The sequence below is a fragment of the Lygodium microphyllum genome, chromosome 8, assembly GCF_053477565.2.
Source record: "Lygodium microphyllum isolate KBCC chromosome 8, Lygodium_microphyllum_v1.1.10, whole genome shotgun sequence".
NCBI lineage: Eukaryota > Viridiplantae > Streptophyta > Polypodiopsida > Schizaeales > Lygodiaceae > Lygodium > Lygodium microphyllum.
Window position 1 is genome coordinate 63,682,307 of NC_141142.1, and position 13,861 is coordinate 63,696,167.

Below are 13,861 nucleotides of genomic sequence, written 5' to 3' on the forward strand. Positions count from 1 at the left end.
GTACGACTTACAAACCCAGATGGGCCACCACGATAGGCCATCTGAAGACATCATAGTGGATCTCGAAGAGAAGAGAAAACTAGCGCGGAAAGCTTTGCAAGGCATAGTGGCATACAATTAGGAACACTAAGTTGGAAGCTTGTGACAGAATGTAGAAATGTAGGAGATCTAGCGAGTGTTAGCCTTAGCAAACAAAAATCAAATAGGACTTGATGCACAGAGAGAGAGAGAGAGAGAGTGCGCTAGAAGGAAACCTTACACTAAGCAACATTCTCATGAAGTGACTATTAGATAACATGTCAGCATAGTAGAGCACAAAAACACTAGCAAACTCATTGCTCGCAGGATTAGGAGTCAACCAGGGCTCCAAGAGCTAGTCAAAAATCCCTGTTGTTGCTAAACAATTAGATAAGTATCAACCGAATGACGATCCCTACATCTTCGTAGAGCAATTCAAGCAGGTCTATGAGGCCAACGGCCTCACCGATCTCACCCAGCACTCACAAGCCTTTGGCCTATGCTTAAGAAATAAGGGAAGGACTTGGTACACCAGCTTAGATGCTGCAGAACGTAACAATTTCAACTATCTCAAGAAACTCTTCATTAAGAGATTCTCGGAAGCTAGGTACTTAGACAATCTGATCATACAGCTCATGAACATGAAGCAGAGAGATAAGGAAGATATCAGGGATTATGTGACCCATGTGAGGATTCTCTTTAAGAGAATCCCGAAACAAATAACCCACAGAAAGAGCAGTATCCATGGTCTTTATCAACAAAAGATGAAGTGAGGAACTCTAGAAGGCCTTGGCAAGTAACTCAAGCTTGCAATGAGACGTGCTAACTAGGGTCTTTGAAGAGGCCATAAGAGTGGGTGACCAACTCAAGGAGAGGAGCTCCATGAGCTCAAGCCACAATGAGCTAGCTCTAGAACCTCGGAAAGGGAAACCACATCCAGTGAACGGTCCAATCCCAAGTAGCCAAGATAAGGGAAAGAGTACTGACTAAAACCAAGAGCTAACGGAGATGAAGATGGAGCTAGCAAGACTACAAGAGATGATGAGGAGACCTACGTGCTCACACATCCAATGTGTGTATTGTGGTGGAAACCACCTGCCAGCTGAGTGTCACGACCCTAGGTCTGAACCTTGCGCCAATTGTGATAAGTTCGTCATGATGCCATGCACTACAAACTACTGAGATGACTCCCATACTCACAACCCTACAACCAACCTTGCCTAGGGAATAGGCACCTAATGATGCTAAACCAGTCATTCCTAGGATGGAGATAAATCCCATAGGTATACCTAGGCCACCTAGACCTTACATCACCCATCCACTAAGCGACGCTCCATTCCACTATGTGGAGGAGCCGAATGACGCAACGAGCCTTATGTGAACCCTTATGTCTCATATGACAAAGAGGGCAATCTAATCCTCATGGATTATCAACCAGTACCAGTAATGGCTTTAGGAAGAGGGAGAGGTAGAGGCTTAGGGGGCAAACCGACTTGCAGTCACCCAGGACACATCTCTTCACGCTGCCCCAAGAGGGAGCAAGCGAATCGAGATAAGACTGATCTTAGATGCATTGAGTGTGAAATCACTCATCTCTTTGCCTATTGCCCTAGACAGAAACCATTCTCTAGTTCGAAAATTGTGCCATCAGTCCCATTAGGGTTGTTTGGCATCAAGACACTCGATGGGGAGGTCACACCCATCCCATTACATTTCATGATCGCTTTGTTAGGGCCTAACAACTTAGATGCATCCTCAATCTTTTAAAAAAGTCATAGGTGAAGGAAAAAGAAAACCGATGCAAAGGTCACGCTCATCAAAACTGAGAGTTCCACAACACTGCCTCTTGGAAAGAAGATCATAGACATAAAGGCAGAGACATCCACCCAAAGACTATTAAGAAAGGGAATTCTAAGGTAGGGGAGTACCATAACCCAAAGCGCCACAACTAGAAGCCATAGAAAAAGTTAAGGAGTGGATGAAGAATGCTTAAGAGTACCTTAAGGACACTGAGTCCATCTTGGAGGACGAGATTGATGATCTCTCAAGCGTAAGCATACCAGTAAAACCTCCACGACCAAAGTCGAGGGACGCATCTACACCTCAAGTAGTACCACGTAGACATAGCTTAAAAGCTATGGGCTAGCAAACTAGTCAAGGGCATTGGCCAAGGAGTACAAGACTAGGAGAAAAACAAGTAGCTTCCAATCTTTTTACAATGCTAGTGACTAGCCCAATGACTCTAAGCTTAGGAGATCTGCTTAGGTAGCATCCAACACTATGGCAAGAATTGAAGCAATGGGTAGAAGGATCGATAGAGTAGACTACCTAACTTACATGAGCATGACGCATTAACGCAGATACCAAGTCTAACACTGCACTCAATGCCTAAGTCCTTGCACATTAATGCTTTCTAAGAAGGCACAATTATGCATGCAATCTTACTAGTCCTAGCTCTAGGTGATACCACGAGAAAGGGAATTTTAGACACGGGGATAGGAGTCAATGTGCTGAGCCACACAGTACTCCAGACTCGCCTGTCGAGAATGCTAGGTTCAATGTCACACTGGCTAATGAAATGAAAGTGAAGCCATTTGGAGTGCTAAAGAATTGGCCAGTGAAGATCGCAGCACTCTAATTGTCTGTAGAATTCATAGTCATAAAGGGAGTAGACTATGACATTATGCTAAGCTAACCTTGGATGCGCAATGCATGAGTCATAGAGGACTAGGGCAATAGTCTAATCTTCTTAGGAAATCGTATGGAAGCAGTGAAAGTAGAGATGGATACTTGGATGACAACAGTCGACCTAGATGCCATCTCAGATGCCATACTAAAGGGAGATGCACAAGTTAGAAAATATTACGAGCCATTGACACAATATGTCCCTTGTCCTGAGGATGAGCAAGATTGGATGCATGTGCTAGCCACAATCGTTCTGTAATTCTCGGATAAGAAGGAGTACAAACAAGCTACTAAGGGAGTTGGTAAGCCCGAAGACACGTCCTCCTCACTGCCAATCTGCATGATGGCTAGAAGCTCACAAAGACAACCCACCCCTGTTACATTGCATATCCCAAGCAATAAACGAGAGCTACACGAGATCTTAGAGCACTTGATGGACAAGATAGCTAGCAACCCAACTGCTAATCTCAAACTGCTCAAGGATATCTTGGACGAACCCAAGTGGCAGTGGACCAAGGTTCACGACCTAAACTTGATGTACAATTGGGCCTTAGTCACCGATGAAAAAGAAATGCAACGTCAAGACCTAGCTAATGATGAGTAGTCAAAAAACCAGGAATATTATGATGACGAGCATGAAGATTGATGTTCCTTTAGTGAGACAAGAGTGAAGGAGAGATTGATGTGATAGAGTATGACACGGAAGGACATGCGATTGAATAAATAAGGGCAGGCTCCAAACCTTAGAAGAAGAATGTCTTCAGAATAGAGAGAGGAGTCATGTGTATGGATTGCGATCACACATGGTTGGAGCACATATGTGCAATTGACTACTATGAGCAAGCAGGCCTAGCCCTCTCATTATTCAGGATAGAGTCACCATCTGAGCTCTACGACCACCAAGAGAGCTCCCTCTTCTAGCGAAGATGAAAAGTTTGATTCCGAGTTGGAAGTAATCTCAAATAGTAATCCTAAGATATGTCAATCGCCTAAGACAAACGTACCAAGGGAGACCTGCCAATCCTCCTAAGGCACCGAAGGTTGAAGGAGGAACGAAGGAAACAACCCAAGGAACCGCAAGCTGAGGAGCAAAGAAAACCGCAAGACCTGTCAAAACAATTCACGAAGTTTAAAAAAGGCAATAGGGTAGTGATCTTGCTAAGAGCCAAACGACAAGGGCAAGCAAGTGAACCAATAGAAGGACCAATGCTAGGAGCCAAATGGCAAGGGCAAGCAAGTGAATAAATAAGGGCAGACTCCAAACCATAGAAGAAGAATGTCTTCAGAATAGAGAGAGGAGTCATGTGTATGGATTGGGATCACACATGGTTGGAGCACATATGTGCAATTGACTACTATGAGCAAGCAGGCCTAGCCCTCTCATTATTCAGGACAGAGTCACCATCTGAGCTCTACAACCACCAAGAGAGCTCCCTCTTCTAGTGAAGATGAAAAGTTTGATTCTGAGTTGGAAGTAATCTCAAATAGTAATCCTAAGATATGTCAACTGCCTAAGACAAACGTACCAAGGGAGACCTACCAATCCTCCTAAGGCACTGAAGGTTGAAGGAGGAACGAAGGAAACAACCCAAGGAACCGCAAGCTGAGGAGCAAAGGAAATTGCAAGACCTGTCGAAACGATTCACGAAGTTTAAGAAAGGCAATAGGGTAGTGATCTTGCTAGGAGCCAAACGACAAGGGCAAGCAAGTGAACCAATAGAAGGACCAGCCAAAGTCAAGGAGGTTAATCTAGCTAAGGAAGGAAGGGGAGACGCCTCGATCTATCTTTATGCTGACTTCTTGACCGAGGAAGAGCAAGCAATTCTCATTGCTCTCTTACATGAGTATATAGATGTCTGTGCTTGGTCCCTCGATAAGCTAAAAGGGATAGATCTGAGTGTAGTGACTCATAATATCCCCATGACACTTGAGGCGATGCCGGTCACGATGCCACTCACAAGCATCAACTGTATCCTATGAATCCCAAGCACGCTCACAGTGTCAAGGAGAAATTTTGATAAACTATTGAGAGTAGGATTCATCTACAAGATTGAGCACGTATACTAGATCTTGCCCATGTTCATAGTACTGAAAAAGAATGGAAAAATTAGAGTATGCATCAACTATAAGAAGGTTAATGCTGCTACCAAGAGAGACAATTGCCCATTGTAGTACATGGAGCACATGCTTGAGAGAGTTGCTAGTAAAGAGGCCTACAATTTTTTGGATGACTTCTCAAGATACAATTAGGTGCAAGTGCATATTGACAATGATAGGTAGCAGAAGACCGCATTTGCTCAAGAGTGGGGCATCTTTGCCTGCATAGTCATACCCTTCAGCTTGACGAATGCACTAGCCACATTCTAGAGGCTCGTGTGTGCCATCTTTAAGGACATGCTTAGACAAGAGCTAGAAGTATTTGTTGACGACCTGTGTGTCCATTCGGGCTAGAAAGAACACCTAGATAAGCTCTGCGCAGTCTTTGAATGGTGCAAATTATATCATCTCTCGTTGAACCCCTTGAAGTGCCAATTCTAGGTAAAGCATGGATGCATCTTAGGTCATATGTAACAAAGAACGGCATTGCCACAGACTTCTCAAAAGTCAGGGTCATTGTCGATCTACCACCACTAGTTGATTACAAGGGAGTTCAATGCTTCCTAGGCCATATGAGGTACTATCAACGATTTGTGTTGAACTATGCATTAATTGCTAGGCCCCTATACAAATTGTTCATCATATTCAAACGGAACGAGGAATGCCAACGCACATATGAAGAGTTGAAAAAGGCTCTAACTATCGCACCGATTCTAAGAGCCCATGACTAGACCATAACCTTTCACGTTCACATTGATGCCTCGAAGTATGCAATGGGAGTTGTGCTGTGCCAATCGCCTGGTGAACACAATATTGACTATCCAATGAGCTTTGCTAGCAAACAACGCACTGATATGAATATGAACTACTCAACAATAGAGAGAGAGGGTTTAGCCATGGTGTTTGCTGTAAAGAAATTTCAGCATTATCTTTTAGCTATACCTTTTACATTGTTTGTTGACCATCAAGCCTTGTTGTATCTTGTTAACAAACCTTGCGCTACATGACACATTGCTCAATGGTTACTTTTGCTTTTAGAATTTGACTTCTCCGTGGTTGTACACAAAGGGAAGTAGCATTACATGGCTAACCATATGTCTCACATACCCACATGAGAAGCCGTTGGATAGGGCATTATAGGTGAATTGCCATACGCACATCTATTTAACCTATCTAGCAACTTGATGCCATATTGGGCAGATGACATCGTCCAAGTGCTTAAACACAAACAACCTAAACAACCAATCAAAAAGGCTCAACTTAGATGACTCATTCTTAAAGTCCAACCATATTAGTTTGATAGCAGGCCAACTCTACAAGATAGGGCAAGACGGATTGCTATGAAGATGCGTGTGCGAGTATGAAATGCATGATGTACTTGCAGAGGCACAATGCAAAATTACGAGAGGACACTTCAATGGAGATACAGCAGACCGCAAAGTGCTGCAGTCTCAACTATGGTGGCCTACTCTTTTATGAGATGCAGCACGATTTGTAAAGTACTGCAATGAGTGCCAACGGACCAAGGTACCTTTTTGCAAGGAAAAAATGGAGTTTATTGACTTCATTGGGCTGATTAATCCAACATCACAGTACTCACACACCAAGTACATTATCATTGCCACAAATTATCTCACGAAATGGATAGAGCCAAGAGCTACGAGGAAAAATGACGCTAGGAACACTACTAAGTTCCTATGGAAGCAAGTGATCTCACGATTTGGCTACCCCATTGAACTGGTTAGTGATCAAGGCACAACTTCATCAATGAAGTGATCGCTCACCTCTTGTCCACCTTTCTTTGATCATCCATCAAAAATCCTCACCGTACTATCCTCAAGAGAATGGCCAGGCTAAGTCCACAAACAAGACTCTAGTAAACATCCTGACTAAAGTAGTCTCTACTCCGCGCAGTGACTAGGATAGCAAACTAATGGAAACCTTATGGACCTACTGAACATCCTATAAAATGGATGTAGGATAGACTCCTTTCAAGTTGACCTACGGATCTTAAGCAATTCTATTAGTAGAGTTCTTGGTTCCTAGCTTGAGAATAGCTCTTCAAGAGAGATGGGACGGAAAGGAAGCATGGATGGAGCGCCTAATTGAGCTAAAATGCTTATCGGAGACTCGACTTCTAGCCACCCATGCACTGATATGCGAGAAGGCACAATGTAAAAGCTGGTTCAAGCATGTCAAGCAATGAGATTTCGAACAAGCAACTTAGTACTATTGTACTTAGTCAAAGGCCATAAGCGAAAAATGAAGTTTCGGGGGCTAGGACCTTTCAGAGTTCGCACCATCAGTAGAACGGGTAATGTAGAACTCGAAACCCTAGAGGGTGACGGCATAGGCTTCTTCAACGGGTGGTAGTCGCATAAAGAAGTACTACCCTCCCACACATCCACTATACGAGCCTCCATTGCTAGAATCCCCTATCAATGTATGAGTGGCCACTATCATGAAAATTGAAGATGAAGATGAGGAAGACGTAGCTTCGGCTTACCTACGCAGGACTATCACTGCCAAGCAAACGCATACATTTGATGCATTGATCGATGAGGATGTTGATTTTAATATCTTGACTCACGATCATTGGGTTCAAATTGGCAGACCACAGTTATAGCCCACTAATGCCAAACTCAGCCCATATGGGGGCCAATCGTACGCATATTCTGGGAAAGTACAAGGTTGCTATCTCTATTGAGTCTAAAAGCTTGGCCATGATCTTTTATGTGTCGCCAAATACGAAGGACCCAGGTATGGAATCGCTGTTAGGACGTACTTTTAAGAAGCAAGCACTATGCAATCAATCAAGGCATTCACCTAGCCATTAGCAACGTACGTATAGTCACGGTTTTCAACAAAGGGTTGCATGACTCCACCAAAGTCTGCCAAGCCACTGCCAGAGAAACCCACCATAAAGCCTAAGGAGGGTTTTCATGACTTGTCACAACCTGCCAAATCTCAATGCCAGCAAAGTGTAGAAATCAGAGCTAAGGCCTAGGAACCACAACTCAAATGGATGCCTAAACATCAAGGGCCATCGTTGCCTAGAAGCACACAGTCACGACCTCACAAGGCTAGGAACTCGTATTCAAAATCTAGGAGGGACAAAAGAACCTATGGGTATCGACGAACGATCAAGCCACAACGGGTCCCCAAGAACTTATTGTTTGCAAGCGCAAGGCTACTATGAGGGTAATACTTGGATTTGGATACCTAAAGCCAAGATGTCCAAGGGCACTACTCAAACGCCACCCTCAAACTTGACCACACCAAGCCATGTGACTGAAAAAGCACCAATGCCACAAATGACTTAGACTACGAAACCCATAGAGCCTCAAACGCATAGGCCAACATAGCCTAAACAGATCCATTGATCGAAACCACATCCTGCTACTAACAAACTACCTCAACCTAGTTCTACTAGTGTCCCTAAGAACTCACAAGCATCTAGTAGCGTGACACCTGCAACTCCAACCAAGCCCATTGCATAAGAGACCCAACCACACCCTTAGTAGCAACCAAAGCCGCAACAATCAACTGCTGAATTATTTAGTCAGTCAAACCCCAACCATCTGCCTGCAGGCCTTAGACCTTACGAGCGAAGATCAATTCTTGCTTTGGCCATAGATTTAGAGAAGGATACGGGGGATGACTTAGTTTCCTACCTTTGATGGTTGGACGCCACATTTACCACACTTGCTAAAAGTTGTGATTGACAAGACCTAGGTCTTTTGGACGGAGCCTTTAGCAAGCAACAAAGGTACATATGCTGCCTTACTCATGGGAAGAATCCAAATTTGTATTCGTTAAAGCTCCCCAGACAGTTGAGAAACTAATTGCCACTGAGTTTTCCCAAGACCAAGCATGCAAACAATGCCTCATTATGTCTTACAACAAGAACACAGTCCTTGCTCCCGACCAAGAAATTGAGGAGTTGAAGCAGCTTGCTGACAACGATCCCTCTTTTGTGAGGAAATGGTATGCTCTCCGACTTCAACAGGAGAAAGAGGGCTACCAAATCATGAACAACATTGAGCAATGATGTGTAATCAAACCCTTAGAGTATGACCCCACTTACGTAGCTCCAACCTCCTATAGGGTGTTGACCACCATTTATAACCGACCCCTAGAAAAGCACATCATGACCCATTCGTATTTAGATCGAATTTTGACTGAGAAGGAGCTACACATTGCCTGTAGAATAGAATCTGATGATTTCCTAATGGATGTTCTCACCTACATCACTCAAGTAGGCATCTGCCCATTCAACATGGACCACTATGCTAATTTGGAGTACAATCCGCTTGGCTCATGTGAAAGTAAAGCACCATGAGGCATGAGGTGAATGCCCTTGATCTCTCAACCCTTAATCCTGGGAAGGATTCTTCCCAATTCCAAGGGGGAGGGGGTAAGATGAATCAAACATGTAAGGTGAATGAAATATGCAAGGAAAAAACAAAGCATCAATCAATGACCAAAAGAAAAGAATGGTTAAAAATCAACTTGTGATTAAGGAAAAGTGTCATAAAATTTTGGAAATGGATAGAACTTCTTAAAGGAAAAGTCTCTTTCTATACTTAAGCATTTCAATCGTCCATAAGCACATAATCTTTTTCTTTCTGCAAGAAATTGTTTTAAGATAACTAATTGTGAGCGTGGCTTAATGGCAGGCACCCACTATGGCAAGATAGGAAAATACCATCAAATTGCCATTCTCGGAGGAAGAGCAAGAAAAGTATGGCCTCTCAGTCGAAAGGAGGATCTTTAATCAGTTGAAGTTGTCTTGAACTTGGAGGAATAGCCATGGAGGAGCAAGCCATAAAACAAATCATGGAGCAATGCAATCTGCAAAAGTACGTGGAGGTAATTAGATAGATGGTGGACTGTAACCAGTGTGCAAAGTTCCTTGGACCTTCAATAGGAACTGTGGCATTGTGACTGTGTGAAAAGGAGAGGAAACCCACCGGGTATAGATTGAGTTGACACTCGAGTCGATGGAGAAGGCATTGAGCCTAGCCAACAAGGTGGAAAGACGGTCGAAGAGAGACATGTATGCCATGCTAGGAATGGACAAAGTGATGGTCCACACTAACGATGGTATTAGCTTGGCCAATATTCTTGATCCAAAAATCCAGTTGCATGCCAAAATGGTGCATACATTGTTCTCTAGCCAAAGGTACAACTCGATAATGAGTCGGCAGTGTGTCTATGCTAGAGAGCATCACCACCAAATCTCTAGATGAAGTAAACCTAAATGGTTTCATGCGAAAGACCATTGAGTCTTCAGCAAAGGCATTGGCAACAGGAGGAAGACCCACAAGAGGAGAGTCCCCTACTTCTAAGGCAACAAGAAAGGCATCATCCTCAAAGGGCTCGATCATTGGGTTTGGTGGGGTCTTAACTGCTATCATCAGGGAAGCATTGGGGGAAGGACATGGAGAAGGAGTTGATGAAACACCTGACAGGTCCCCTCCCTACCAAGAATGAGAACAATCCAATGAGAGAATATTAAGTGATGAAGAGGAGGAAAAGGAAACGTGATCTAGCCATGGAGGGGCTAAGAAAGCAAAGAAAAAGACTACACAAGAGAAGTAAGAAGAAGAAAGGAGGAAAAAGGAAAAAGCATATCTGCAAAAGGCTTGAAGAGTCTCTAAAAAAGAAGAGAAAGAAAGGAAGAAAAAAGAAAAAGAAGAGAAAGAAAGGAAGAAAAAAGAAAAAGAAGAGTTTGGCAGATTAAATGAAGAATCAAGAAGAGACAAAGAGGAGAGAAGGAGGAAAGTAGCTGAAAAAGAGGAAGCATTGAAGAGGATATTGTGTTAGCAACGTGCATGTCAATAGAACAACAGCGTGCAGACAGGACGAGCTGAGTACTATGAGCCTACCATGAGATGAAGACCCAAGCTCAAGTGCCCAAGTTTTAGAGTTCACGCACCCTCTGATGAAAGAAGGCAAGGGCAAGAGCCTAATTGAACCCATCCCTACTCTCCTAATGCCCACTACCCCAACAAGCACAACCACCCAAGGCTCCACGCCTAAAGTTGATGCTAGTAACATGTTGTCTTGGGTGCAATTCTTGGTTAGTAAAGAAATGGCCCAAGGGAGAGGTGAAGGTATCCCTATAGCAAGAACCAAGCAAGTGGCAGCACTAGACGCTGAGTCGAGACAAGACCCTAAGAGGCAAAGGGTGGAAACCTCCACGATCTCCATTCCCACAATGATGACACCACCTACAAACTATGATGAGTACGTCAAAGAGCTTCTCTCATAGTTAGAGAAAGCAAAGGAGGATAATGAGGTGGCAGTGGGTTGAGTTAGAAGACAAAAAGGAGTCCATGGCAGTGTTCCAATTAGATAAGACCCGCCAAGTAGCTATGTGCTAGAAAGAAATACATGAGCTAAAGGTAAAGCTTGAAGCTAAGGCAGGCAAAGAAGGAAAGTGGAAGGCAAGGCTAGCTAAGGAGAAACAAGGCCTAGTGAGGATGCGGCAACGCACCAAGGGGTTGGCAGGGTTGCATGAAGAGCTACAAGAACACAATATTAGTGAGTTTGCGAATCTCCCAATTCCCATTTTTTGAATACTAAAGGGGTGCCACCCGGATAACATGCCCACAAGATTCTCAAAATCGTATGATTTGACCTATCATTGGAAAGCGTCTGAAAAATGGAATCCATTGAGCTATAGAGCACTCAATTTGGAGTTATAGTGTTCAAGTTATGACAAATACAAAGATTTGACCAGGTGTCCCAAACTTATGGAAAATTCCCATATTCCCCAATATGGTGTTCAAGAAGAAATGAAGAATGTCCAAGATGCCACAGAAATGCTACTAGAAGTAGCACAAGAGGAAAGGGCATGCACGTATCAAGAGGAGATAGAAAATTTGAAAAAGGAGGCAACCTTGAGGTAGGAGGAGCAAAAGATATTGGAGAGAGAGATTGGAGAGCAAGAGCAATGGCTCATAATCCTAGCACAAAGGCAAGCAGAGAGCCTTGAAGAAATAAAAAAGAGAGCAAAAAATTGGGCTAACCATCTAGCCCGAGTAGAAGCAAAAAAAGTGCTAGTATAGGGGAGGGTAGAAAAAGGAAGAGAGAATAGATGGTAGAGCAAGCACGCAGGAAGCTAAATGCTCAACCAACAACAGTGCCAGTAGCAGCTATCCTGCCAAGTGAAGAAAACCTCCCAGCAAACTTCCATGCTAAACTCATAATCTGGGAGTGGCAAGAGAATGCTCGTGAGCCCTTCGACTTTAATTTTTGATTCCCTGCCAATTTGAACAGAGTACTATTAGTCAAGGTGGTTTAAGAGGTACTTAACATTGGAAGAAAGCTAGGAGACAGATGGACATCCGAGAGAGCACAAAACTCTACCCTATGGGGGACAAAGGATGCAGATTATTGGCAACACAAGGTTTTTGAAGTGCCAAGGTTAGTGAAGGGCTATGAATGCCAATACTTCGATTGGAAACATGGATGCCTAGATGGCATTTTGCAACATGCTACCCTTCGAAAGGAATAACCCGACTTTCATGCCATATCTAAGAAGGTTAGGAGTGGATTTTAATCTAACCATCCATGGTAGATGTGACTTTCCATGGATCTACAATGCAAATGCTACTAAACCCAAAGAAGCCCTCGTCTTTATGCTACAGGACCTATATGACTCTATAGCCCACTTCATTAATGGGTTCTCTTTGTGCCCCAATCCCGCCTTCATCACCATGTGTAACTATCTTAGATTGCTTAGGATACTACTAAGGCAAGATCCGATACCACAAGAGCACTGCCTCCCAACACTCTTCATTGATCCCAATGGCATAGAGACAACTGTGTTATGGTTAGATTAATCATACGAGCTACTCTACTTCCCTCCTTTTGCTTAGCCCTCCTAGAAGATACGAATGATAGCCACTTCACCCACTGCAATCATCCATTTCTTTCCACCACCACTCCCCAGGAGAAAATGAACCTCAAGGGATACATGCAAAGCTAGAAATTCCTTAAAAATTCCCTTAAGCCCCAACTTCACCCTCTCATGACTCTGATGAGACAAAGACTAGCTTCTCATCATAGTTGTGTAATTTTTTTTTAAAAGAGAGAGAAAAAGAGGTGGAGAAGAGAGAAGATTTAATGGGTGAAAGGTTGGCTCTCAACTTGCATATAGTGAATCTATTGACTCTCATTAATGTTTGATATTCTTTGGCTGTTAATGTGTATTAAATTTGTGGCTATTTGTGAATGTACCTCCATGCACAGTGCATAGCACATAGCGCATAGTACATAGCTTACATGCACTCATGGACTAGCACAAACCACCCACTACACACCATTGTATACCAAACACTCATGATTCACTAGGCATACATTAGGTTTCTCTTTCCTCTTTCTTTCACATGATGCCTACCCTATCTACAAGGGGGGACCAAGGGGAATAAGGAGAAATGAAGGTGATATCTAGTAGTGTCCACACAAGTGCACTACACACCAATGCACAATGCATAAAACCACTGCACTAGGATGCATCATCAACCCCACTTAGTGCCCTAAGCCTTGCACTGCATTTTGCATTTTAGAACCATGTCCTTGTGCACATATAGAAATGTATGCATATGCACATGTTGTATCTCTTACTCTTCCTCCCAATTGATGCTCTCCCCATTCACAAGGGGAGGTTGATGTGTAAGGAATAAGGAACAAAGCACCCCGTAGTGCCCTATGTACCATCCTACCATCCATAGAAAGCATGGAGCAAATCAAAGAGATCAACCTAATGAGCAAAGAATTGGCCAAAGAAGACTTACTTTGCCACCTAAAGAAGAAGAGATACGAAGAGCATGAATTGAAGGCAGTAGATCTTTTGTGACCCAACACACCCCAGTCAACTTCTCCCATCACCTTAAAGTCATTTGACAATCATGCAACCCATTATTGATATACCATAGCTACTAGAATTTGGTGCAAGGGGAATCAAAGGAGTGCTCAACTAAAGAACAAGAAAACCCAGAGTGGAAGGAGGAATATATTGCCATGATATAAAATTTAAGAGCTTAATCAC